Genomic DNA, 26,148 nt, shown 5'->3' on the forward strand with positions numbered 1-26,148 from the left:
CACTCAACAGTACTATTTACAGGTTTGTAAGTCATTTCCCTCTGACAAGACCCCGTACAAAACCCAACCACCCAGAATTCGGCCTTTTAATCACCAGAGTGGGTCTTCTTCTTTCCCTTCCCATTGTCTTTCCCTGACCTTCTTTGCACTTCCCAAACAATTCTATCCCAGAGTCATAATGATGTGGCAGAACAGGCACGATTCTGGGATGGGGGTGGCATTGCCATGGCCTGGGGTGGGTGGGGTGTCAGAGTGGGGCAGGTGCATGTCCTTGTAAGGTTGCTGTATCCTGAGACATGTGCAAGAGGTGTCGATGCAAAGAGGTAGCCTTGGATGGGGGGTCAGAGACCAAGTAGGAAAGAGATGGGTGTGGGAGAGTGGGTGACAGAGCCGGGGTCTGATTTCCTGCAGGGACACTGAGCAGATAAACAAGTGCACTAAGACTAATGGCAATAAGGGAGTTGCAATGGGGTCAGTTAGTTCCTCTCACATATTTCAAGGAAAAGTTATTTGAACCATACTTATAAGTTTCCTCTACGTTTGTAAATTTTTTAATATTAGAAAATAATAATTGTGGCATCTTTTTCCTAAATATTTAAAATGCGTTCTTATATTAGCTGCCCTGTCCTAATTCCCTAGCAAGTCAGGGGTGATGAGGTACCATTTGATGTGCTCATATTAGACGGCTAAAGGGTCCACACGTCCAGTCTTTGGTATAACTCTGCATCACTGATGTTTTTCAATTCCATGTTCTCAGTAAGCACGGACTAGGATTAGAAGCCCACTGAAAAATCAGGTTTTATTTCTTATTTATTTGACTTTCAACGTGTTCAAGACACACCTGCTTTTACTCTGGCTGCATGATAGGAGAGCCCATGAGTGTTTCAGGAGGGGTGAGAGAGTTCACAGATCTCTTGAGAATGTCAGGGCTAGGTTAGCTCACTGTTTACTGATTGTCCGGTAGAAGAGAACACTGCAAACGCAGAGATGGAAGGTTGCTTACAGCTCACCTACTGAGAAAGCACCCTCTGGGTACCTCTGGTGCTGATGCCTGAGACAGCACCCCGCAGAGAATGCAAGTACATAATTACCAGCCTTGAAGTGCAGACCCTTTTGGAGAAATTCTCAGTTAAACCACACTTAGAGGAAAATAGCACAGGGGCTTGTAATTAGATGAGCTGCTCTTCAGACATGAACCGACATAGATAATGCTGGATAATTAGGAGATAATTTTCTAGGTATTCCTGGCTCTGAGTGCTAAAAGCTAAGTTAATTCAGCCAAAGCACTCAGAAATGCCTGTGGCCAGCCAGGCAGGGGTGTTAACTGGGGGAGAAAGGGGATCTCTGCTCTGGAATCTGAATTGCTCCTTTTCCATTGCCCGGTTCAATGCGTGGTCTGATAACTGCCGATAAGTGGATCATTTGTGGATTGAAAGGCGGTTTGTGCTATGAGTTGTTTACTGGAAACAGTCCTTAGCTTTAATCACTGGTTTGAGTAATAGTTGAATTGTGGAGGGAAGGTGTTTAGTAAGCTTTTTAACAATCACAGGTGTGTTTTGTAATTTTCAATAGTAAACTTCATTTAGTGAACTGCTAATTGGTATATTGATGTCCATGTTCCAAGAAATAATTTGGTTGCAACCAAAATACTTTGGGTTTAGAGAGTTTCTTGCATGTCTCTTTTCAGGAATTAAAACACTACCTTAAGATCTCCCCCCCAAATATCACCACATTAATGCATATCTATGACTTTAACAAATGTTTTAGGACACAAGTGGGTCAAGTGTAGAAAAAGTGGGGGAAAAAACACTTTTGAGAGAAAATTTGTTGAGATTTCTTGGGAACAGCTTCATGAGTTTCATTAGCAATCCAAGCTAAGGAGAATTTTCTGGCTACGCCCTGTTGAGTTGAGCCCCCTCACCCGTAATTATGCGTTTGCTGTGAAAGTGCATTTATTCGATTGGCAGCTAGGAACTTCTGTTCCAAGTCCACTTTAACACATATTTACCTGCATGAGCAAGGGTATATATGTACATATTTTTATTTACTCCTCATCTTCCTCATGCATGAAAATAGAATAAAATCCACATCTACATAAGGCATTATTTGAAGGATCAAAAAAGATAATGTCTTTGATGTTAAAAGTGCATAATGTTATTATGTAAACAGTGCTGTTATTTTCATTACCATCATGGTTTAGGGAGGCCGCGGAATTAAAGCGTAGACTAAAATCTGTCCAGTAGAAGAAATTCAAAGAAATGCTTAACATTTTGTGAAACTCATTGCCAGTTAAAAATCACAGACAGTGTTTTTCATTTTTAAGATCACGTATTCCCATGTAATCAGCATTCCACTTTGCAGTAACTTCCGGCCCCCCACCGTCCTCTGTCTTCCATTTCCTTTGGGTGGATAAACCCTCCTGCTCTTATGGGCACTATTTCCTGCTCTACCTTCTCAGTCCCCCTCAGTCTCTGTTCTCATCTTCTCCCCTTTGAAGGCTACAGGAATTTCCTGTTTAATTGGCCTGTTGTCACTGCACCCTTTCAAGTGGTTTTCTAGCTCTTTAGTTACAAAATTCTACATAATCTCTATTCTAAACTTAAAATAATTAGGCCTATAATTCTGTGCTGAATTTGAGATGAACTTGCATTTAATTCTGAGACAGACAAGTTAGGCATGAAACAAAGATTTTAAGACAATGGACAGTTTCAGAATGGGAACATAGAGTATGTGCTTTGCTTTATCATGTGTCTCCTTGCATTGCACAGGGGGCTTCAGAATTTGGGCACCTGAGCCCTGGGCTCTGGCTGGGAGAGGAGCAGTGCTCTGAGCAAGCTCGTGTTGAGAACCATCTCCTGGAGAGCAGGCAGAACCACCTCCAGTCCTATTTTTAGCCCCTCATTCATGCACGGGAGCATCCTGCATGGGAGCCTGGTGTGGGGACGTCCTGTGAGCATTGCAGGAGCAGCTCTTCCAGCACATTTCAGCCCTCATGTCCTCTTCACCTGGCCTCCAGGCTGGTGGACGCGGTGGAAGTGGGACATCTCCTGGTGATGAAGTCGGGGAAGGGTATGCTCTAGAGGAAAAGTTGTCCTCACTCACCCACCACAGCCCACGCAGGAGCTGGTGAGAACGTCAACCAGTTAGGGGGTTTATCAGAAGTGACAATTGCTCTGTGTGTTTCCAAAGCCATTCTTAGCCCAGTTAAGTTTGCAGATTACAATGAGTTTTTACACTATTTTTATCCCCAAATCAAAAAGAAACAAATTACTTCTGTCAAAGTTTATAGATGAAATTAAACCCTGGAGGCTTTGTCAGCACAATTCAGGATCTGCAGAGCCTCCCAGGCCTCGGAAAGGAGGTGTTGCCTAAGGAAGATGTCTTGTTTGCGTGCTGCTCCTCACAGACCCCCAAACCCCGCACTCGGGGTGCGGGTTGCTTTCCAGTTACAAAGCTTTGTACATTTGCTTTTAATGCTATGCTAGAACGATCAATCACCAGAAATTGTCAAACTCCCTTACTCTACTAAAGCTACCATAACAGAACACCACAGACGAGATGGCTTAAACAGCAGACATTCATGTCACTCTTTCCTGGAGGCTGAGAAGTCACAGCTCAAGGAGCACACAGTAGGAGGTCAGAAAGGGGAAGTAAGACGGCAACTCCCACTAGAAGACGAGTTCTCACCAGCTGCAAATCCACTGAGCCGTGGCTTCTGCTGTGGTTCTGCCCAGTGCCGTAGCAGCGCCGGAGAAGACAGAGCACCTGTGATTGCAGGTGAGCGGCCCGTCCTCTCGGTCCCCAGATCTCCCTCCAGAGCAACAGCCCAGGTAATTGATGCTTGGTGGCCTCAAGGGGTTAAAGGTGACCCCACTGACATCGCCTGTAGCTGAGGGGCCAGGCTGGTCCTTTCTGCATGGATCCCATTTCACTAAGAGGTTGAAGAGTAGATCATGTAGCAAAACAAGCCCCTGATGGTTTGTTGTTGTCCTAAAAGAACAGATGGGTGAACGCACTTAAAGCCAAATTGCCTTTTTGCTTTCCTACTTTCTACACCATGTGGATGAAAAAATGGGTTCTATGGATAGTAGCCTCACAGGTGGTTGGTCATAAACCCCTCATTGGGCAGGTGGGTGAGAGGTCACGCCGAGGACTAGAACTTCTTCAGTAAAAGGCTCATCTTGGCACCCCGCCCATGTTTCTGTGCATCTAGGAGACCACACCTTTGAAATAAGTGTGCCCACTCTCAAGAGAGCACAGAATCTCCTGTAATCCATCCCACCTTGCTTCCTCACCTCCGTGTCCTCTTGCTCACATCCCCTCCTCAAGCCCAGATGCATAGAAGAAACTGCAAACTGCCATTCTCTGGAGTGTCTGAGATCTTGCTCCCAGCAATGTCATCAGTTTGGCTCAAATAAACGCTTATAAAAACTCTACAAGTTTGGACATTTCTTATGTCCACAATCAGTTGTGTTTTTTGTTTGTTTGTTTGTTTGTTTCTCCCCTATTTTTAGAAATAACTGAACTTGTGTTGGGAGGTGCCTCTTGGATGAGTAATCTGACCAATGACCTCATGTCTTCCGTGCCGCATGTATGCAGCTCTGTGGCAGTAGTGTTGGTCAGGCCCGTTCACTTTCAGGGGTGAGGAGAGGTGGTCATTTGCTCCCGTTGGGGTCCTCTGCTGGTGGCTCAGTGTCTGCAGGTTCCAGCAGCCCGCGATGGCTCCCACATGGCTTCCTGCTGCAGGTAGGGTGCCTGCTGCTAAGGAGAGAGAAGGACTGGCTTGAGCTTCGAGCTCTGCCCCCAGGGGTGTGGCCAGCTGTGTCTGGGTGATGACGTTGTTGAGTACTTGGGACGAGCCAGGGTCCCTTCTCAGCATTATACTTGCTCCAACTCATTTAATCAAATCACCACTCTAGCCAATGAAGTCGATCATATTTTATGCCCATTTTATGTATGGGGAAACTGAGGTACAGACCATTGAAGTAATTAGCCCAAGCTCCTAATCCTAATAAGAGTGGCGCTTGAATATGAAATTGGGCGGGATGGTCCCCGAGTCCAAGCTCCTAACCATCCCACCTGGCTGTTGAGATAATATTTAAGGTTCAAGTCACACAGTGATATGTGCTCATTTTCTTATTGTTTTTTAGTAAAGAACACACATTGGGTTTTCTCAGGCACTTTCTTAAGTCAGCACACAACTCCATCCCAACTCCCCTTAACTATTTCTAGAGTCAGGCAGCACCACTAGACATTATTGAGAGGAAGAAGAAGGCGCTTGTCACATCTCAGTGGGGCTCTCCACAGGCCCCCCTACAGGCTTCTGGGTTGTTGCTGGGGTTTCTGGGAAGGTTCCAGGTCAAGGGTGTAATGAGAGAACTCAGAAGCCTACCCACACTTGGATTTTAGGGGGAGTGGACTGCCTCATGCTTCCCTTCCTTCCCAACGGATTATTCCAATACACCGAGGACAACCCTTCCTTGTCAATAGGAACCAAGGAGAACACCCAGGAGGATAAGAAGGTACATTGCAGAGAAGATATAGGCTATGGCAAGAAAATGGTCTCTGCATTTTGAATGTTCATAATGATGCTAAATGTCATTCTTAGCCGCCAGTAATTCATTTTGCTGGTGTTTAAGTTAGGCATCGATAGATTACAGTTAAATAATAATTATTAATTATTAATGAATTAAAAGTAATTAAAACCAAATGATTGACTCTAATATTAGTCGTGAGGAATTGAGGATGAGTGAGGGGTGTGCATTCCAGGATCAATTCATTGACAGAAAGAACACCCTTTGCAGCTCTTTGTGGCCCAGGGAGGATAACAGTTGAATTTGAGGAAGAAATCATCACAGCTGGTGATGATTAAAAAGTGCCTCGTGTAATTTGTACAAAGTGCTCACAGAATAAGCATCCATTCCTAAGCTACCGCGACAGTTGGGACATCCAAGATCCTTTCCTGCCTACAGCAGAATGTCTCAGTCTCTGCTGGTGTATGACTTGCTCCCTGAGGGAGAGTGCAGTGCCCCCCGCTAGACTCAGACTGGTCTCCCGACTTGCTTTGGCTGATGACATGTGAGCAAAGTGGCCCGAGACTCTGCGAGGCGAAAGTACTGCAATGCAGTATGTGCTCCCACAAGCTCTCTCTTCCCTCACTCGCTTCATGGCAGCCGTAGGTGTGTTATATTCAGTAAATGGGCCATGTGATTCACTGCCTGCCATCTTCAGTGGTTTCGCGTTGCTCCAAGGAACTGGTCCCCAAATCTCTTCTCCGTTGACAAGGCCCATGATGGGTGGACAGAGTGCAGGGTATTATAAGAGTATATGGCAATTATTGACAGTATATGGCAATTATTGACAATGTATGGCTCAACTGAGGGCAGAAAGACTTCCCGAAGAATGACTGCTATGAACCTGAGGATTAAGGGTAGCCTCCATTACTAACTCCTTAAGTATTTCCCTGGAAAACAGCACCAGAGGGCCACCCTGGTCTGGACACCAGCCTGCCGTGAGAAACTCTTGAGTTGGGTTGGCACAGAACACAGAGGTACCCAGCTGGGGACTGGGTGACACAGTGCTTGTGGGTGACAGTAGACCCCTTGAATTGTTCAAATGTTTTCAGCTGTTATTGTAACTTACCTATTTTGTGATTCATTGAGAGAGTGACTGAATAATATTTGAAGTATTTAAAGAACTTCTGCATGATGGCAACTTCCTAAAATAATCAATTTTTTCCAGAAAATAGACCCAGATTTGATCATCAAATGGATTTGTTGCAGAAACGAAAATGCCTGCATTCAGTAACTACCAAAAGTTACTTATTTCACCATATTAAACACAGTTCACATAGAAAATGTATACATGAGCCTTTCCTACCTTTCTGATTTCTGTGGGCGGCGCTCCATGGGGAGATCGCTGGGACGGTGCTGTTTCCTTCAAAGGAGCCCCTTTCCCCCCACAGGACGTTCAGAGCCCTGGTGAACGCCTTTGTCCCTGGAAACCTGGGAGACTTTTCCTTCCACAGCCAAACCCAGTCTCATGCTATTTATAAATGCTTAACTCCTCCAGATATAGTAATTACTGCTCCAGCGGCTTTCCTCTTTAAAACAAGAATCTGAATCCATTTCAATGCGTGAGGACTTGCAAGAGCTGCCTGTTGCATTGAACATGTGACAGTAAAATTCACAACTGTATTTGTTAATAAAAGAGGCTTTTTTAGACAAGGAAGGGAGATGATTCTGTTCCGCAATAGTAGATCATGGTTCGCTGGAAAGTATTCGAGGCTTAGTTTTTTCAGGAAGAAGGGAGGAAGGAAGGGAGGAGGACCAGTGACTCTTTATTGGCTGACAGCAGATTAAATGAAAATGTCTGTTTTCAACAGGTTCTTTAAAATCAGATGAGTCCTAGTGTCAACGGTAACTTTGAAAGGAAGCACCAAAGGCACAGTGCACTCTTCACAGCTCCTCGGCACTGGCACCCCTCCCCCGCACTTTCGGGTGAGTGTCTTGGCGTGACCCCAGGAAGATGCTTCCAGAGGAGCCGTGACAACTGTTGACTGATGATTTGTTTTGCCAACCTGTCAGAGTAATCCACAGCTTGCTAATTTAAGGGAAGGTCTTTATTTGCAAACATCAAATGTGTTTTATTGTACACAGCTGTGTCAGGGACTGCCCTGCCAGCATACAAGTTTTGCTCATTTCAATAAATCAGAGATGTGAGTATCAAGAGGAAAGTATGCCCGAGGGTTTGGGGAGCAGTGGGTTCCTGACATGCAGAGGCACAGGGAGCTCAGGGCACTCCCATCATTCCTGGGAGGTGTTAACGACCCTAAGCCTGTCAAGAATGTGTCTAGTTTATACAGAAAAGACAAGTCATCAGTTAATAAAAAGGTGTAACATTTCCTACAGGTGAGCTCCATTGATCAAGGGATAAAAAGAACTTTTGTTGCCACTTTGGGAAGATGCATTGCAGGTTTAACCTGTGCTTTGATGTAAGCTTTGAAAGCTTCCAGAGGCTTCTCATGGGGTGTGTTTTGGGGGAGGCTGGGCTCCTCTTTCCTGAGGAAGTGACAGAGTGCTGCAAAGTGACACAACAAGGTGAGCAAAAAGGCCAGAGAGGAGAATAGATTGGGGCTGTGTGGGTCAATCTCAGGCCAGGACAGTTCCAGAGCAGTTATGCACCTTTTCCCTCTAATCTACACCATTACAACAGAAACGCTTTGCATCTAGGAGAATGTTTTGAAAAGGCCCGTGATATTTAGAGTTAATGGGGCCTGGCGATTATTACAATTAAAATAACAATTGAATGATGGCCGTAGCACCTGTACCAGGCAGGCCTGCTCTATGTCCTGGAGGGGTGCTGGCTGCGGGGAGCTCAGCAGAGCCCTAGGAATTGGTCTCTGTCTTTGGGTCAGCTCAGTGCACCCCACCCTCTGGGAGGCCTGTGAAATCTTGCAGTACCTTCTTAGAGAGACCAGGTTGGCTCAAGAGAGATCATGATATCTCTACGGTGCTGCAGCTTTTTTAGATCCAGGCCAACCTAGCGGTTGAAATTCACGGGAAGGGCGGGGAAGTTGGAAGACAGACCCTGTCCTCCTCCATTTCTCTGGGGTAGTTAAGGTGACGTCCTTTGTTCATACCTATCGCCCACTGGTTCCATTTACTCCCATTTAATCCCATTTAATCCCAAACTCCAACCAAACCAGACCCTATGCTGGAGGGTCAGAGCAGCTAATTTCATAGAAAGCTAACTGAGTTTGAAAAAATCGTAAGACCAGAGTGGTCATCAAAGATTTAATCTCTTGTCAAATAAGCCAGTGTAGACTTTGGTTTCCTAACGTCAGCTCAGGATGAGCTGCCTGTGAGTAGAAAGCATGTGCTGTGTTTGCTTCCTCTTCGTGTTATCTTTCCACAAGTTAGGCAAGGAACATTACCAGATTTGCAGAGTTTTATCCGGTGACACAAATCATCGCACAGCATTTTGGGGGAGAATGAAGCAGTGAACGAGGTGGAGTGTTTTAAGACCAGCCGCCTGAGCGATGGCCTATTCCTAAAGTAGATGTAGGTTCCGTGCAGTGGAGGCAACGAGGTGGTCCCAAGGACATTGCCGTGTGGGAAACTCACAGAACCTGGGACAGGAAACAGACAAATCATGTATTACCATACAGCCAGCCATTTCCATCTTTTAAAATGCACCATTAACTAAAAGACCGTGTCGGGTTTCCTCCAAGGGCACTATATCATCAGCAATATGTAAATGTTGTCTTTGTCAGTTTATTTTTCCAGGTGAAAACTCTTCCTGTCTGTGAAAGAAGCCTTTTGTAGCCACAGCTCCCGGGTTTGTAATAAAATCAGAAGGGATCCAGTTCCTGTGGAAATGTGCTGTCTAAACTTTAAATCTGAGATCAACTCGTCTGAGCATGGGGATGATAAACAGATACACTTAAAGATCTGTTTGTTCTTATTAAATTCTAGTAAGAGATGCTCAGGGGCCTCTTCCCGTCACAGGCACCGGGTAGACTCAGAATGTTCTCCCGTCTGTTAACTTGAAACTGTGCTCCTTTGTCGGAAGGTAAACACAGACACCTGCTCTGGGATACAGAGGATAGTTTGTTTCTCTCTATCATAAATCATATTTATGGCAACAGTTTTCCGTCAAAGCAGCCACAATCCTTTCATTGGATCCCTTTACCATCAGAGCAAAATTTTATCAGACAGCACCCAAACTGAGGAACTTTCTGGTGGCATTTCACAGACACTCTGGACACAGTGTCACGAAGCAGGTCTTTGCTGGGAACGTGTGTTTAGGAAACAGTGACAAGGGCGTTCTACAGCCAGATGTCCTCTGTCATTCGGCGTGTTTCAGATATTATTTTAGATGTAAATCGGCGTCTTAGGAAAAAGGTTCCAAAGCTGATGTCACATGCTCGTTATGTGTTTACTATGAATTTATCTCTGACCCGTGTCGTCACCCCACTCGCTTTCCTTTTAGCCTCAGAGACTGTACACTCAGGACCTGGGCCTTCTCTCATCGCCTCTCTTCTCGAACCTCCTCACTAAAAACAGTAACGTCTTGCAGTTGGGGTTCAGCAAGAGCAGAATCCAGCCAGTGTGTCAGGGGCTGACTTTCTGCTGGGGAACAGGTCCTGCCCAGGTGTCTGGAGTATCCTGGTCTTGGCTTTCCCAAACCCTAGAGTCATGTGGGGAGGTGGGCCTGAGCCCGGTGTCAGAGGGACTGGCTAAATGGGTGCTTTCACACGCAAGCCCCTGTGACAGAGGGAAATGGAGGGAAATGCAAATGGACTGTGATTGAATGCAACTTTCTAATGGAAGAACATCAGAGGGTAGACCATGAGTTCGATGGAAGACTCCATTTCCCCTTCCATTGTGCTGTTTTGTGAAGAAGGGCTGAAAAGGCCATGATCTAGTGTTGCTAGGATTTATTATATTATAGACAATACACTATTTTACAATTATAATTGTTGGACGTGAACCGGAGGTTATACCAAAGTTTAATATACACAACGGCTTGTTATATAACCTCACAAAACCCCTGTGAGATTCGGATTACAGTTGGCATTTTCCCCATGAAACTGAAACTTAAATAATTTGCTCAGAGTCTCTGTAAGAGTCTATGTGCTTCCGTGGTGCATCATCCAGAAACACGCCCCTGCATCCGAGAGCCGTTGATGCTCGGAGTTAGAGAATGTTAGACCCCATAACCCATTTGAAATACGTGCTCCAGTCCAGCTGAGACAGTGATGGGTAAGGGAAGAGCAGACATCAGCACCAGACACCCTGGGTTCCCATGCCTCGATGTATACCTCTCTCTGTGCCTTCGCCTCCTCAGCCTTCCGGGGGCCAATTGTTACCTCTGCCCCACAGCTCCATTCTCCTGCGGAGGAGAGCCCTGAGCACTCTGCCCACTGCTGGCCAGCTCGCCAGAGGAGTGAGAGCAGTCACACCTGCAGTACACTGGTGGTGCACAGCCACGTGGCACCTTCTAATCATGGAGTAAACACCTCTCAGTCAATTTTGTTAGTAGAAATTCTGCTCTGTATTTTTAAGACTTTTCATGTGAATTCTCTAAGGCATGCACTTAATCAGCCATGTTTGTGGATTCGGCACTTGGCTTTATGTCCTGAGCCGGGTAGTTAGACCTGTGTTCTCTCTCAAATAGCGGAAGGAGAGTGTGTGAAGATAGACTGGCTGCCATTGAGTTTGGTGAGTGAGGGATGGAGGCATCCAGCACAGAAGGCAGGGCCCAGGGCATCCCTGAGCCCCTCAGCCAGAAGGAAGTGCAGAAGCTTTCCAGGATGAGGTACAAGAAGAGCCAGCCACGTGGATGAAGATACAGGTTGGTTATCTACAGGCAGACGTGGCGATGGGCCTTGAGCTAGAGGGTGTTCATGAGGGTCAACACAAGTGAGAAGAAGGTGGGAGAGGTACGGTTGGGTAGAGGAGAAGTCAGCCTGTGAGGCAGACCTCAAAGACTGCAGCCAACACAGAAGGAGCACTGGAAATGTACTTCTCGTCAGGGACTCTGGCATAGGGACTGAATCCTGCATCGTGTGGGCACAAGATGCAGGTTGCCCCAGGAAGGACGTGGCGTCTCAGCCAGGCACTCCTGAGAGCTGAATGTTACGTCTTGCACGGGTATCTGGGAGTCAGTGCACCCCAGGTCACCTACACCCACCACTTGCACCTCCAAGATCTAGTTCTCTAGATACATTTGGAAAGCCTGGCACTCTCATGGGCCTCCCTGTTACTGAAGGGACACTGAAGAGAGGAAAGTTAGTAAACCAGAGACCCCACCGCAGCAGCTGTCCTTAGGGCTCAGATTGCTCATCACCCACTCCCTCCTCTGCCATCCACCCACTCACTGGCAATGTCATCTGCCAGCCTGTATGGTTTAGCTGGTGGCATGAAGCCGACCCTCATCTCCAAAAGACATGAACCCTGGTCACCATGCCATTCTCAGTCAGGTGTTGCTACAGCTCTCCATTTAGAGTCAAAAGCAGGCAGGCTGGTACCCAGTGACACTAAAATGATAACCTGGGCTCCACATTCACCACTTTCCTCCCACATTGTATGCAGCATCCCTCCTTCCTCCTGCTCATCAGAGCCACCTACCCCTGAACGTGGCGATGCCTCTTCTTGTCTGCTGCTCCCCAAACACAAGAAGTTTGAAGTGTTCAGGACACATAGAATTCACTGGAACTCTTACTTTGTCCTTCAGCAAAAGAATGCTCTCTTGGCAACAAGGCCCTCGAATGTTGCAGAGCCCAGAGCTGTGGGGCTTGGTCATTGTGAGTGATGGTGAGAGGGTTTACACTCCTCAATGGCCAGAGCCGTGGAGTCTCCATATTGGTGACAACATCAGGTAAAGATCTTTGATTCAAAATACACATAGTGCTCTGGAGGGTGGCACTCCATCTTCAGGGTGTCCCCATCAAGTGACACTTGGCCATTCCAGTGGTCTTTGGATTACAATGGCCTCTGGATGGTGTGATACATGGCCTGATCATGGACCTTTAAGTCTCGGGCCCCCTCCTGCAACTCCCATGATGACTAGTAGGACAGAATGTGGGATCTGAGCCAGTGGGTCAAACCCTCTGTGAGACCAGGATAACAGTGCTGGCCGAGCGTTTGAAGCACTAGAGGCAAGCTCACAACAAGAATATTGTCTGCTCCCGTGGGCGCAACAGCCTGATGGGACCAGATTTACTCAACTTGTAGCCATTTGATGTCTGGAATATTGCATTATCAGGGACTTGACGGTGACCTCTGAGGCTTGCAGGTTGACGCCAAAGCAGCGGTGGCCAGGTCAGCCTTGGTCAGTGGAGACCATGCTGGTGGCACATGCACAAACTCCATGTGTGCATGATGGCACTCTGTTCATGTGTCCTTTGTGTCAGTCTAGGGAATGTGATGACAGAAGGGCATCGGTGCCAGCTGACCAGGTCATTGTCTCTACTGTTTGTTTTCTAAGCATCTCTTCTGTGGGGAATGATTCCTGGTGGAAACTGACATGTAATACACAGATCTTCACATTTTACGTGCCGTCTCATGTATCCATTCCCCCACTTCCGCCACAGAACTTCTCTCCTGATCCTCCAGCCTTTTTCTTTCCAGGTGATGACCATCTGGCTAGTCCACTGGCCGATACCTGTGTCTCCATATATGCTGCCTTGGATCATTGGTCTTTCCACAAGAAGACAGCCAAGTGTTCCGCCAAAGCTCCTCCTAGTGAGATAAGTGTCCTTGCTACTCCTGAATGCATATGGGGTGCATCCGCCATATGCCTTTGGCTTGGACTCATGAACACAACCATAAATTAAGTGAAAGTTTTTCTCTCCTTCTTGAGCCGGTCATAGCATCTTCCATAGATCCCAGATGTGAGCTCAGGTAGAGCTGCTAAAACAGTATAGAGTGACACCATGACCTTTCGTCCTGCACAAGTTCAACCACAGACATACTACCTCCATCACTGGACAGAGTTTACTGGGACTGCCTGACGGGGGCCCTCAATGGATCTGACAGGAGTCAGCTCATGCTGGACAGTTCCAAAGGCATAGTCACTCGATGTCTCAAAGCCAGGCATTCCCTCTCTGCCGGGGTCCAGTACACCATTTGTTTGGATAAAGGCATATAATTTTCTGCCGTAAATGCCATGCCTGGCTTCAGACCCCAGGGTCCTCTGGCATTGTGATGTTTAGACTCAGGCATGCTGAGTCCTCACAAAGCATATTTTCCCATCTCTGACATCTCCAACATGGCGGCTCACAGATCATGGGACCCCAGTGGGAGGGCCTTTTGCAATACAACCTAGACTTTCTGCAGAGTCTGTTCTTGCCCTGGGCCCCACTCACTGCTAGCACTCAGTTTAGTCACTCTGCTTGAGTCACTCAGTTTAGGACTAAGGAATTTTCTGAGGAGTGGAATATGCTGCTGAACAGGACTCCCAGGTATTGTGCTTCTTTCTTCATGGGAGGAAGTGCAAGATGCAATAGTTTGTTTGAGCATGCTCCTGACCATTAGCCTCCTAAAATGTTTGTGGATATAGTAGGTCTCTGAATCTTTGGGTGTTTTATCCACCAAACTTGGAAGTGCATATCTTTCCCAAGACTTTACGCATGCTTGCCAGTTCTTGCTCACCTGGGCTGTTCCACATAATATCGTCAGTGTAACAGATCAATGTCAAGGCAATTCGGATTCTTTGGACTATATTACTACAAGGATGGCATAGTTAATACAGTGCTGGGGGAAAAATGTCAATGAATGTATGGTCCACTGCATATGCAAACAAGCTTCTTCTCATCCTATTTCCTGAATGAGATAGGAAAACAAATAACATGGCTGCCAAATCAATGACCGCATATGATATAGCCAAGGCCTTGTGTACCTGCTTTGGCAAACATGCTATATCTAAAAGAATGAAACTGGGTTGACTGCCTGGTTGAGCGTGTGCTGGTCTGTGTTATTCTCCAGATCCGTTCATTTCTACAGAGACCAGGCTGGTCAGTTAAGTGGACACACAAGGGAACTACCACTCCTGTACCTTTCGGTCCTAACACTGGCGCTGCTCTCCATCATGCCTCCTGGAGCATTGTGTTTGTGGTCCCCTGTCTTGATTAGGGATGATGAGGGGTAGCTTTCACTCTGGTAGTTTTTACTCCACAAGCTAATGGCCTGTATTGAGGGTTACACCAACAGCCAGCTGTGGCAATCGGACCATATATTTGATCACCACGGAAATGAGCACCAAGTGGGTCCACTGCCCCAAAAGAGTCACTGTCATTTGGATGCTGGACACAACTCTGTTCATTGGCTAACAGTATATGTACCTGCTCTCGTGTAGAAAAAGTACAATCACACTTGGGTCTGCATATCAGTGTCATCTCTGACGCTGTCTCCAACTGTCGTCAAAATAGCTGGATACTTCCCTTTCCCCAAGGTGCAATTACCCAGCAAAATGGCCACAGGCCCTTGAGGAATGACAGGAAGAATTATCATTTGCAACTGTCATGTTGTTGGAGGGTGTTCACTCCTGAAACCTGATCACCTCTTCAGGTATTGGGTTCTGGCTCTGAAACTAACTTAGATCTGGAAATTGGGCAACAGATCAGAATATGTATGTATTTGTTTCTTTAGAGAAGAGTGTCCTCAGTTTCCCAGTCATCTTCCCTTGACAAGCTCTGCTTTATAACCTGATTAGTGCCTTTGGGCTGCTGTGTTCTGCGAACCATTTCAGTAATATTCTGTGGGCCAATTTCACTAGGATGCCCCTTCGTCTTCTAGTCTAAGGAAAGTGCCACCCCTTGGCACCAAGTCTGGCTTCTATTGTTTCAGTGTCCTATCATCTTTATCCCTATCAGTGAGAGAAGCCCTGTATCATCCTCTCCTGTCATCAGCCCAGGTGTGCAGACAAGAGGCATCGCTGAACATTTTAGTGATACCTGCCCTGCTCACCAGAACATGCCTTATAGCTTAGGAAGAGGGTGGGTCCTCTGGGCCTTCCTGGAAAAGGTGCTGAGTCAGTTGCCTGTACATAGTGTATGCATTCTAGCATGTCCGCTTTGTAAGCCTTTTAATTCCTCCCTCCATGCTCTGTCACACCAATTCTGGCATCTTAGCTGCTTGCAGACTGAGCCATTGCTTCACCCAGGCTCCTGTGATATACTGTATTTTAGTAGTGAATGTGCACCATTTTGTTGGGTTCTTGCAAAGATGATAAGTTATGTGTACAAGAAAAGCACCCCCAAGCCAATAAACTCTTCCCCATTGATTTTTATGCCCTGGTCTCCTGGTCAAACACCTTCCAACTCTAATCCTGTGTGTACCCTCTTGTTCCTACTGGTATAAGTGTCTAGATCCTTGGGATTTAATTTATGTAACAAATTTCCACAAAGTCGGTAGCTTAAAACAATAGAGATTATTCTCCCCCAGTTCTGGTGGACAGAAGTTTGAAATTAAGATATCAGCAAGGCCATTCTCCCTGGGAGACTCTGAGTAGATCCCTCCTGCCTCTGAGTAGATAACAAGGTGGTGGCCGTCCACCCATGTTATCCCTTGGTTTGTGGCTGCATCACTCCACTCACTGTTGCTGTTGCCATCTGGCTTTCTCCTTGTGGGTGCTTATCTCACCTGCTGTTTTCCTCCTCCTATGAGGACATCAGCCTTATTGAGGTAGGGCCCATCCTTCTTCTTAACATATTACATCTGCAAGGAGCCTGTTTCTAAATAAGATCAAGCTCACAGTTACCAGGAGTTTGACTTCAACATATCCTTTTGCAGGATGAATTGAATCCATAACACCTCCTCAAGCCATCCCCAGGTGAGTTGTGTGAACTTGACCCTGGAGGATCTAGTGGACAGGATGTACAGTGACAGTGGATCCTGAGGGAGCAGCAATTGCCTTGGGAGGAGAAGCTCCTGCATCGTCCTCCAGGATAGGGAGGAGTGATGTCTCAGACTCGGGGAAGATGGGGCAATTCTGAAGGCTCAGAGCCATCCGAGGAGTCATAATGTTTGGGAGCATCTTCCAAGAAGCATCCCCATGTGGATCAATGTTATGGACTGAATGTCCATGTCCCCCCAAAATTCATATATTGGAGCCTTCACCTCCAGCGTGATGGGTGCCTTTGGGAGGTGATCAGGTTTAGGTAAGGTCATGAGGTTGGGGTCTCCATGAAGGGATTAGTGTTCTTACAAGATGAAGACACCAGAGCTAGTTCTCTTTCTCTCTCTCCGTGTGCACACTGAGGAAAGGCCATGTGAGGGCGTGACAAGAAGGTGGATAAGTGCAAACCAGGAAGAGAGTTCTCACTGGGAACAAAACCAACCAGCACCTTGATCTGGACGTCCCAGTCTCCAGAACTGGGAGAAGCAACTGTGTGTTGCTCCAGCCCCCCAGTCTGTGGGGTTTTGTTACGCAGTCCGAGCTGACTAAGGCAGTCAAGGTCCTAGGGTTTTCTAACCAGGACCATAAGCCTGGCACAGCAGAAAAACTGTGGTTGGATGTTTAAAGTTCTTCTAAAATTCAGCCAAACATTTAGGTCTCAACTTTGACTTTAGCATTTTCTGTCCATCTCCTCTAATAGACGATAGATTCTTCGTATATAACTGAAGAGTCTGCCTGGCCTTCACACAGCTATTGTCCCTCGGTTGCCCCGGAAGTCCCAGCAGACCGCTAGTGGCACTCAGCCATGGGGTTCCAGCCCCATGTACCTGTACGTACTGTTTCTACACATTGCTAATGTCCTGTCTGCAAGGGCACATCTCTTCTCTTCCACGGGCACACCACCCATGTCACTTCTGTGCCGTTGTAACAAACTCCACATCGAGTCAGGATTTATATGGTTGGCACACGGATCATAACACACAACATAAAATCTTTACTAATGAATCCTATCTTATGCATTTTCCACACTCACTCAGTTTTATATAAAAGCAAGTACCCAACACCCTAATTATTCATGAAGAATAATTGCCTGAGTAATTTAAATGGAGAACTTAGTTTTTTAGGTAATACTGAAGATATCACTTTGGGTATGCTCTAGTAACATTAAATTAATATCCAGTACCCAAGAAGTGAGCTTCTTTTCCAAATCTCTCAAATTCAATCTATAGATTATCCCTTCATTCAACGAGTGAAGAGCTTGTCTAACCAGCGTTGGGATTCCAAAAGTGAAAGAATGTGCTCTTCATGTTTGAGACTCTTACTTGAGAAATGAATTACTCATCAGCGGTTGTCTGCCATCTAGTAAACCATGCAAATCTGGAGATCTTGGAAAGGGTTGTCGGTGATTTTAAGGAGAGGGCGGCTCCTTCCCTTTGAAAAGGATAATTACCTTCAAAGAGGAAATAAATTCTCCCCCAACAATAAATAGCATTCATACTTTTCTCCTGCAGGGGAGATTTGCTTGTAAACTTGGAGGTGCCAAAACTAATCCCAGACAAAGCAGCGGGGGAATTCCCAGAGTGAGCTGGGAAATGGATAAAGGCTGCATGAGTACTTGTTTCATCAACTGCATCCTCTTGCAAACCGGCACTTAATTCCACCCCCTCGCGCTCTGAAGGATAGCAGTTCCCGTTACATGAGTTCCAGCAAATTCACTCCTTCTCAGTTCAAATCTAAAGTCCCTTAAGCAGACGAGAAAGGGCTGAACAAAGTAGCTAATTGAATTTATCTAAATGATTTGAGCAGCGAGTCTATAACCTCTGGTGAGTGTATGTACACACGCACACACCCACACACACCCTTACCATATAATAAACGTCAGCAGGCGGAGGAGGAGGAGAGTTACAATGGATGTCTGACAATGGTGGCCAGGAGAAAATCTACCACGTGACTGTATTCACCACACTGCATGTGCTTATTCTACAGACAATGTCTTTCTTCATCGCTGCCGTGGCTGTACCCGCATTTCACTAGAAGGGCTGAGTGTGAGAAGTTGAGGGAAACAGGAGGAAATTTCTGTTGCAGCAGATTTTCTCCGGGGTCTCGCATCACGATGAGAAACATGGTGATGTTCTTCATAGGAGCCTGCACCACAAGTTGCCCCAAGCGTTTTACTCCCACTGGACCTGTGGGCTGTGCGTTATGCTCATCCCCATTACACAGAAGGGAGAATTTGTCCCAAACCCCAAAGCTTGTGTCTGGTGGAGGAAGGAGACGTCATCTCATGCTTTCCATGCTCGGTGGGGACTGGAGGTTCAGGGACCCCTCAGCACTGAGTGGAGTCAGGGGGGTGTGTTCCTGCCGAATTCGCTGAGATGCCCTTGGCCGGCCTGTTGGTGACACAACTGCCCTCCCTCTCTCCCGGCCAAGGTATGAGAAACTTTCTGAGTCATGGTAGCAAGCTGATGTGTGCAAACAAGCCCCTGACAAGGGCATGGCAGTGAAGGACTGTCATGGAGCCCAGGAGTGCCAGGCTGGAGGCAGGAGGCACCGGAAGACAAGCACACGCTTGCTAGAAGAAGGCCCACTCCCTTCCCAGCGTTTGTGCCCAAGAAGGAAGAGTCCAGTACCCACCAGGCGTTTGGCTGTCTCTCACCACTGCTCACAGCAGCTGTAACTGGCGTGCTCGCCACCCTTCCCGCGTCCAGGCAGAATCTGCAGGAGGTAGGCTACCCCAGTACTCTTAACCTGACAGATCCACACCGCTCCTTCAATTGTTCTCCCAAGGGAGCGCCTCCTTGAGGAAAGGGCTGGTTTTGTAGTTGCTTTCTTTTTTCCACCTGCTAACTTCCAGGAACTTCCACAGAGAGCTCCCGTTGTCTGTCTTATTAGGGGGAAGTGGAAGCTGGGCTGCGGCCTTTTCTCTGGGCTCTGTGTAAGTGTGGGGCTGTTCCAGCTCCTTCTACTGACAGCAGAAGTGCCCCCTACACCAGCTGAAGGAGGCCTCCCCCCTTTCCCAGTTGAACCTTGCTGACTTTGCTCTGAATTTCTGCCTGGTGTGGCTTCCTCTTGGGTTTAAAACCACAGGCCTCCATTTTTTCTCAGTAAACTCTCATGGTAACAGGGGGAGTGTATTGTCGAGTGTGGGATACCAAATAGGGATGTACCAGTCCTGTCACAATGGGAACACTCCAGATGAGGACAGAAGAGTAGATTTTGTGTAAGGCACTGTATTATGTTGTGCATGTTTGAGAGAGACTCAAGCTATGTGGGTTCAAAGACTTGATAATTACATTGTTGAACAGATACAGGTCATCCTCCAGGCAGAGGTTACACACGTGTGCACAAGTGTGCACACACACACACACTAAATTCACACAATTGGCAATATACGAACAAAATAGCTAGCTAGCTTTATGCTTAAGTAAATATCACAATCAAATACATTTGAAAACTTTTACTATTTTATTTATTTTTAATGAGAAAATTTAATGTTTTAATGTTATTGCCACATTATTATAAAATGCCTTTATTTAACCTATTATTGCTGGAGTATGATAACATTTTGATAATTGCTGTAACATTTCTAGAGGATCGTTTCAACAACTACAAAAGATTAACCAAGATGTCTGTTGAATCAATAAACATTAATGATTTAAAACACATTCCAGAGTGCAGTTCTTTCTAGATCTATTCAATTTGATTTTAAAAACAGAATACAAAATAGTTTTGTTGTATAATATTTGTCCCATATTTTTCTTTTGTGTCTTTTTCTTCTTTTTTATTTTTTCAAGCTTCTAAAAGTGGCCAATTTAGCCTCACAATAGAAATCAAATGCATCTTTGAACATCTAAATTTACTTTAAACTGACTCTGCAGAAGGAAGGTCTCTATAACCCCCTTATAGAAGCAATATTCTCACCTCTTTTTTTTTTTGAGTCCTTAAAAGTGCTTATCAAGATGAATGAGAACAGTGGTGTGTAATTTCAAAGATGAAATTGCTTTTCTCTCCAGCTTCCAGCTTTCCCTCAGCGTTTCAAGGTCACCGTGAAAGGGAAGTCAGCCCACAGCTCAGGCCTTCTCCTGGGTCTGTCAGGGCACATTACCCTCCCAGCCCAGAAGTGTGCCTTTGGAACTGCTCTGTTTGATTTTTTCTTTCAGAAGAGAGTGGGAAATTCCTACTCATTCACACATTGTTGGGTAAACTGAAGTGTTAAGAACAGTAAATTACATCCCTTCTCCAATATCCCCAACACTGTTTTCATGGCCCAGCCACTGGACTTCCTGAGTTACTAACGGCCCATCCTGTGAAACGTTGTGAGGGAAGCTGTGGAAGCATCCCTGTGACAAGACCCCTGGAAGGAAGATGAGAGAGGCTACATGAACACAAAATCACACCCAGGCTGTGCGGTCTGATTTATCATTTACCAAAATATTAAAACAATATGTTCTCCTTTTGTATCCAATCACCAGAAGCATACAACGACTTAAAGCTTTAATCTGAGGGTTCATATTTGACAATCCACTGAGGCCCAGGTAGTCTCAAGCATCCAATATGGTTCACAGAGCTCAAAAAAATCACTAAGACATCCTGACATTTGTCCCATTATGGGAAAAATACGTCTTACTGACTACTTACATTAGGGAAATCGGCAGCTCAATGCATAATTTTTCTTAGATTAAAATGACTACCATATTCTAATAGCTAATCTGGCTTTATAAACTTTTAAATTTGTTTAGAAATATTAAAAAATGTGTTATCTGTTGAATAATCAGAGGAATTGTGGATAATAGTGACAATTTAAAAATTCCTGCTCCTACAGAATGGTAACAAAACTTATGAAAATTTAAAGGAAAATCATCAACAATGAGTAAGTTAGAACTGAAAGACTCGGAATATTGATTTGAAATCCTAACACAAAAGAGTTCTTAGCAATTTAATGGCAATGGAATTTTAGTATAAATGACTGCTTTGAACCAGGCTGCAACTGTACGGTGGTCGGGGATTTCAAATGGACCCTAAAACTGGGTCCCCTGTGATTCCTGGAGATTAGACTCTCAATCTCACAATGTTGTGTGAAAAGTGGAAATGAAATAAATAATGTGCATTACTGTTCATCAATGATCAGTTAATGGTACATGCTTGTTTAGTTATATTCAAATATTATGATCAAAGTACTTGGGCGAACTACCCATAGAACAAACATTTGAAAGACAAGTGAAAACCTCTAACTCAGTCTCCTGCCTGACTGGGCACCGTTCTGCATACATTTTGTCACAGGCTCCACTGGTTTAATTCTTTGATTTCTGTCTGCACCCCCAAGCCTTCGATAAGTTTTGGGACATCATGAGGAGGTATAATTTTACCATGAAGCTCAATGGGGAGAAGCATATTAAAACAAGACATAAAATATAGCAAACCTGTGACTTTCTATCAGTTTGCTCCAATAATCAGCAATGTTCTCACAACCCTGGCTTATGCTTAGGAGTCTAGTAACTGCTCTCAGGAAGGTCATGATTTGACCAGAATCTTGCCCATAGCTAGGTTTCTTTGAAAGAGGTAGTCAAAAAAAAAAAAAAAAAAAAAAAGAAAGAAAGAAAATAAGACTTCTTTTTTTTATGAATTATCTTTTTAGTAAATTTAATGACGTTTTAAACAATACTGTGCTTTCACCTACAATGTTACCATTGATGTAAGCTTATTAGATTTACTATTTCCTCTAGCCTTCACCATAGCCCCATAAGATAAATAACATTATTATTGTGACAATAAGGATAACAATAATGACAATTATTATTCGACTACTATTACTATTATTTTAGTGACAAAACACCTGAAGAATGAAGAGATTAAGAGGTTTGCAGGGAAGGCTAAGTGACTTGCTTCCAAACACACATCGACCATGTGCTCAAAGCCGTGTGGAGGATGGACATAATGGACATAGACACTTAATCCCCGTGTCACTATTCTGTACGCTAGACCCCAGAATCCCTTCAAAGACCATGGGGGTGTCTGGTCTGGGCCTAGAGCTCTGGAAGTTGCCTTTTCTTTAAGCAATGCTTCCTGATAATTTTCAAAAAATTCCAGCACTGAAGTTTGGGTCCCGGAGGCATCTACCTCACATGGCCAATTTCTTAGTTTCCAAAGACTCTTATGTTATGTAAATGAACCTGAGCATAATTGCAAACACCATTTATTATCTATGGAAATGTTACAGTAAAAAGAAGATCAATTTATAGCAGCAATCTAGTCTGAAGGTAATTCACAAAGCAGGTAAGATGCCGTTACTTTCCTCAAAGTCACGCTATTGCTTATAAGTGCCATATTCTGTTTTCTAAACTATTTTTACTTTTGATTCTACATACTCAAACTTATGTTTCAAGTTTACAAGTGATCTAAATTACTTTTCCTTTTGAGTCTCATGAGTGCCATACAGGGCAGTTTCCTACTTTTTCACTAAAATGATTGTTGATTGTAAAATGGTGAGTGTTCAAGCCGCATGTGGCTGAGAGTAGGGTCCATGAAGAAACCCCTATGAGAAAACTTTCTTCAGTGCTATTTCCTCACATTTACCTCAGTTCCCAGAATGCAATTCTCAGCTAGAATACCTCACACCCATCTCAGTTCTTGCGGAGTATTTTATAGTCAATTATGGAGAATTGAAGATTTCTTCCTGATGGAGACATATACTTCCTTTGACCTCAAAACTTCTGCCTAAGACTTTGTGAAGTGGCTTTGCTGTGCTTTCTTGAGTCCATGAATGTAGTCCTCCCTGATTTGAAATCTGACATTCAAAAAGATTAAAGGAAGGACCTTTTAATCAGAAGGGAATTTCCCTCCCATCATAAAGGTTAGAGTCACATGGCCCCCGAGGTGACCTGGATTCCACTGCAGGCCGACCAGCGCCCTCAGCCACACATCAGATGTGTGTGTCACAGTCTTCTGATGGTAACGGGGTTACAGTGACAAAGCTAAGCTCCTGAAGGAAAATTTCAATTTTTCATTTTAAATTATTTCTGATTGAATTCTTATTTTGTGTCTTCTAAATGAAAGCATGTTTTTCCTATTTATAAAATACTGTGTACTGCTTACGATCCAGTACAGTTCAGCCATGTCTGCTGTTAATGTTCAATGGGTGTCACACGTAATAGTTTCTCCATACTGACACCCAGGTCCTGTCATCTGTGTCCCTTTCTAACATATATTAATTTATTTACAAATGTAGCCCATATATCTTTCAGTGGTTAAAAAAATAACTTTGACTTTGTTTTAATGGCTACACATAGCTGCATTTTAAGGATGTTGCATAATTCAATTTAGTTTGCAAAACATTGATTCATGCATATTTATTATGGTTACAATTCTTCATAATTATATTTTTTACTTTCTTTCTTCTTTTTTTTTTCATATTTTAACCAACGTTCTTGAGTATATTTTGTTAGAATGTATTCCCCAAAGATAAATTCCTCAGTCTTAGGTTTTCCACATTAGCTATCTATCTACCCACGTTCCAGAAAGCTATCCACATGTGTGCTCCCATTAGGAAAGAACATGTGCTAATTTCTGGGGGTTGTTGGGGAGAGAATATAACCACACGGTTAGCTCAAAATGGTCCCATCCTGTTTAATGAGAGACAAGACGAAAACCACAAGCCATGCAGAGGAAGCATGCTCAGAGGAGAGAACTTTGACCTTTAACTGTACCTGGAACCATAGTCTCACCCTCCCACCCCCACCACAGAACCAAAAGACCAGGACATAACTGGAACTTAAACACTGGAACCTTTTCAGAAGCAGAGAGTACGTTGTCCAGGAAGGTTGTGTGTTGACACCCTTTACCATAAGTGGTCAAGCTCCAAGGTCCTCCAATTAAACCTTGCCCTACCAGCACTTCCGCAAACCTGTTCCCCCTGTACTCTTAACCCGCCCCACCCCCAACCCTAGATTAGAGACCTGGGCTTTTGAGCACTAGCTTCCCCTTCTCCTGGGTGGCGCCATTCGTAATAAAACGGCCAGCCTTTCTCCACCCAATTCTCAGTGTTTAGTGTTGGGCTCTGCTCTGGCCGGGTGGACAAACTCTTGGTTCTGTAATGGCAGTGCCCAGTGCAGATCGGCATTCGATAAATGCTGTGGGATGAAATAATTTATTCCTAATACTACCATTTTGTTTTTTCACCATTTTTGACTTTTGAAAACATGAGAAGCAAAACCTATCTGTTTATTTTAATTTGTGTTTCTTTGATTACCTCTAGAGCTGAAGGTCTTTCTCAGATGTCTTGGACATTTGCATGTTTATTTTTTCTCTTCTCTTGTGAATTACTTCCCAGGGTTCTTTTCTCATTTGTATTGATTTTATTGACATATCGGTTTCTTCTTATTGAAATGAAACAATAATTTAGAAACTAGTCAGTAAATCTTTGTTATTTGTGTGTCGATGTTTTCTTTTCAGTTACCTGCTTGTCTCTTCACTTTGGTTCACTGTTTTTGTCATACATAGCTATTATCTCCATATTTTCTTGGAAGGGGGAGTAACTGTCTTTACAAGATAATCTATCCCTACTTTATGAGCATTTTAAAAATTATTTTAACAAATATTGACTGACCTATAACATATGCCTGACACACAATTTTTGTCCTTGCATTTTTAGAACATAAAATTTTAGGATACAAAATACAAAATTTGTGTTTGTATTTGGAACGTCTTTCCACATAAGGAATGAGAACATTTCTAAATTATTTTCTTTCTTTTTAAATACTTGTCAGTTGAATGAACATCATTTATTGAAAGTTCAAGTTTTCCCCAGCGTTGAAAGGCCATCTCTGTCAAATATTAGATTTGCATATGAAAGTGGATCTATTTTTAGATTCTCAATGCTGTTCCTCTAATCTTCCCATCAGTTGCTGTGCCCATATCATACCATAACATTTTAATTATTTAGCTTTAAAATGCATTTTATTATCTGATAGTTCATGTGATCCTCTTTACACTTCCTTTCATAACTCCCATCCCTATTTTTGTATATTTCCTTTCTGCATATGCTTTAGAACGATATTTGATGTGGTTTTGGTATGCTAGTGGAATTCTATTAGGATATCATTAAACACATGAAATAGGTTGGGAAAACTTGCGATCTTAATGAAATGTAACCTCTCCATCAAAGAATCGGGTATGTTTTTCATATATATATTGTCTGTGTGTACACATAACGTAACTTTTAAATTCTATTTTTGCAAACTATAGCACCATAAATATGATATATAAATGTTGTATTTTCAACTGGTAGAAAAATAAGGGTCATCCAGGTTCAGGCACTCTGCTCAGACAAGAGCCTCTGTGTATCTCCCAGAATATTGTCCTAAAGTTGAATAGAGGACTCAGAGACTCCTTTGCTTTCTGTTAAAAATATTCCGTTTCAATCCATCATTTATGAATTAATGGAATGAACTCCATTAATTGCCACATTTTGTGATCTTGAGGGTTTGAAACCCTGAAAACCTCTTGGGAACAATGCAGTTTAATCTACCCATTGCCTGCTGGTCACAGTGGTATTTCTTTTCATTTGGCTAAAAATAAGTCTTTCTTACTTCAAGGGCTGCCCCTGCCCTCTGATATTCCTTTATTCTTTTGTCTCTTGGCTTCATCATTGTGTAGCTTTGATTATATCATTGCTCAGTCTTTAATTTAAGATGAAAGATCCTGATATAGTTAGCTTGGACTGCACACAAACTTACCACTTTGATTTTC

The sequence above is a fragment of the Rhinolophus sinicus genome, linkage group LG03 (assembly GCF_036562045.2).
Source record: "Rhinolophus sinicus isolate RSC01 linkage group LG03, ASM3656204v1, whole genome shotgun sequence".
NCBI classification, from domain to species: domain Eukaryota; kingdom Metazoa; phylum Chordata; class Mammalia; order Chiroptera; family Rhinolophidae; genus Rhinolophus; species Rhinolophus sinicus.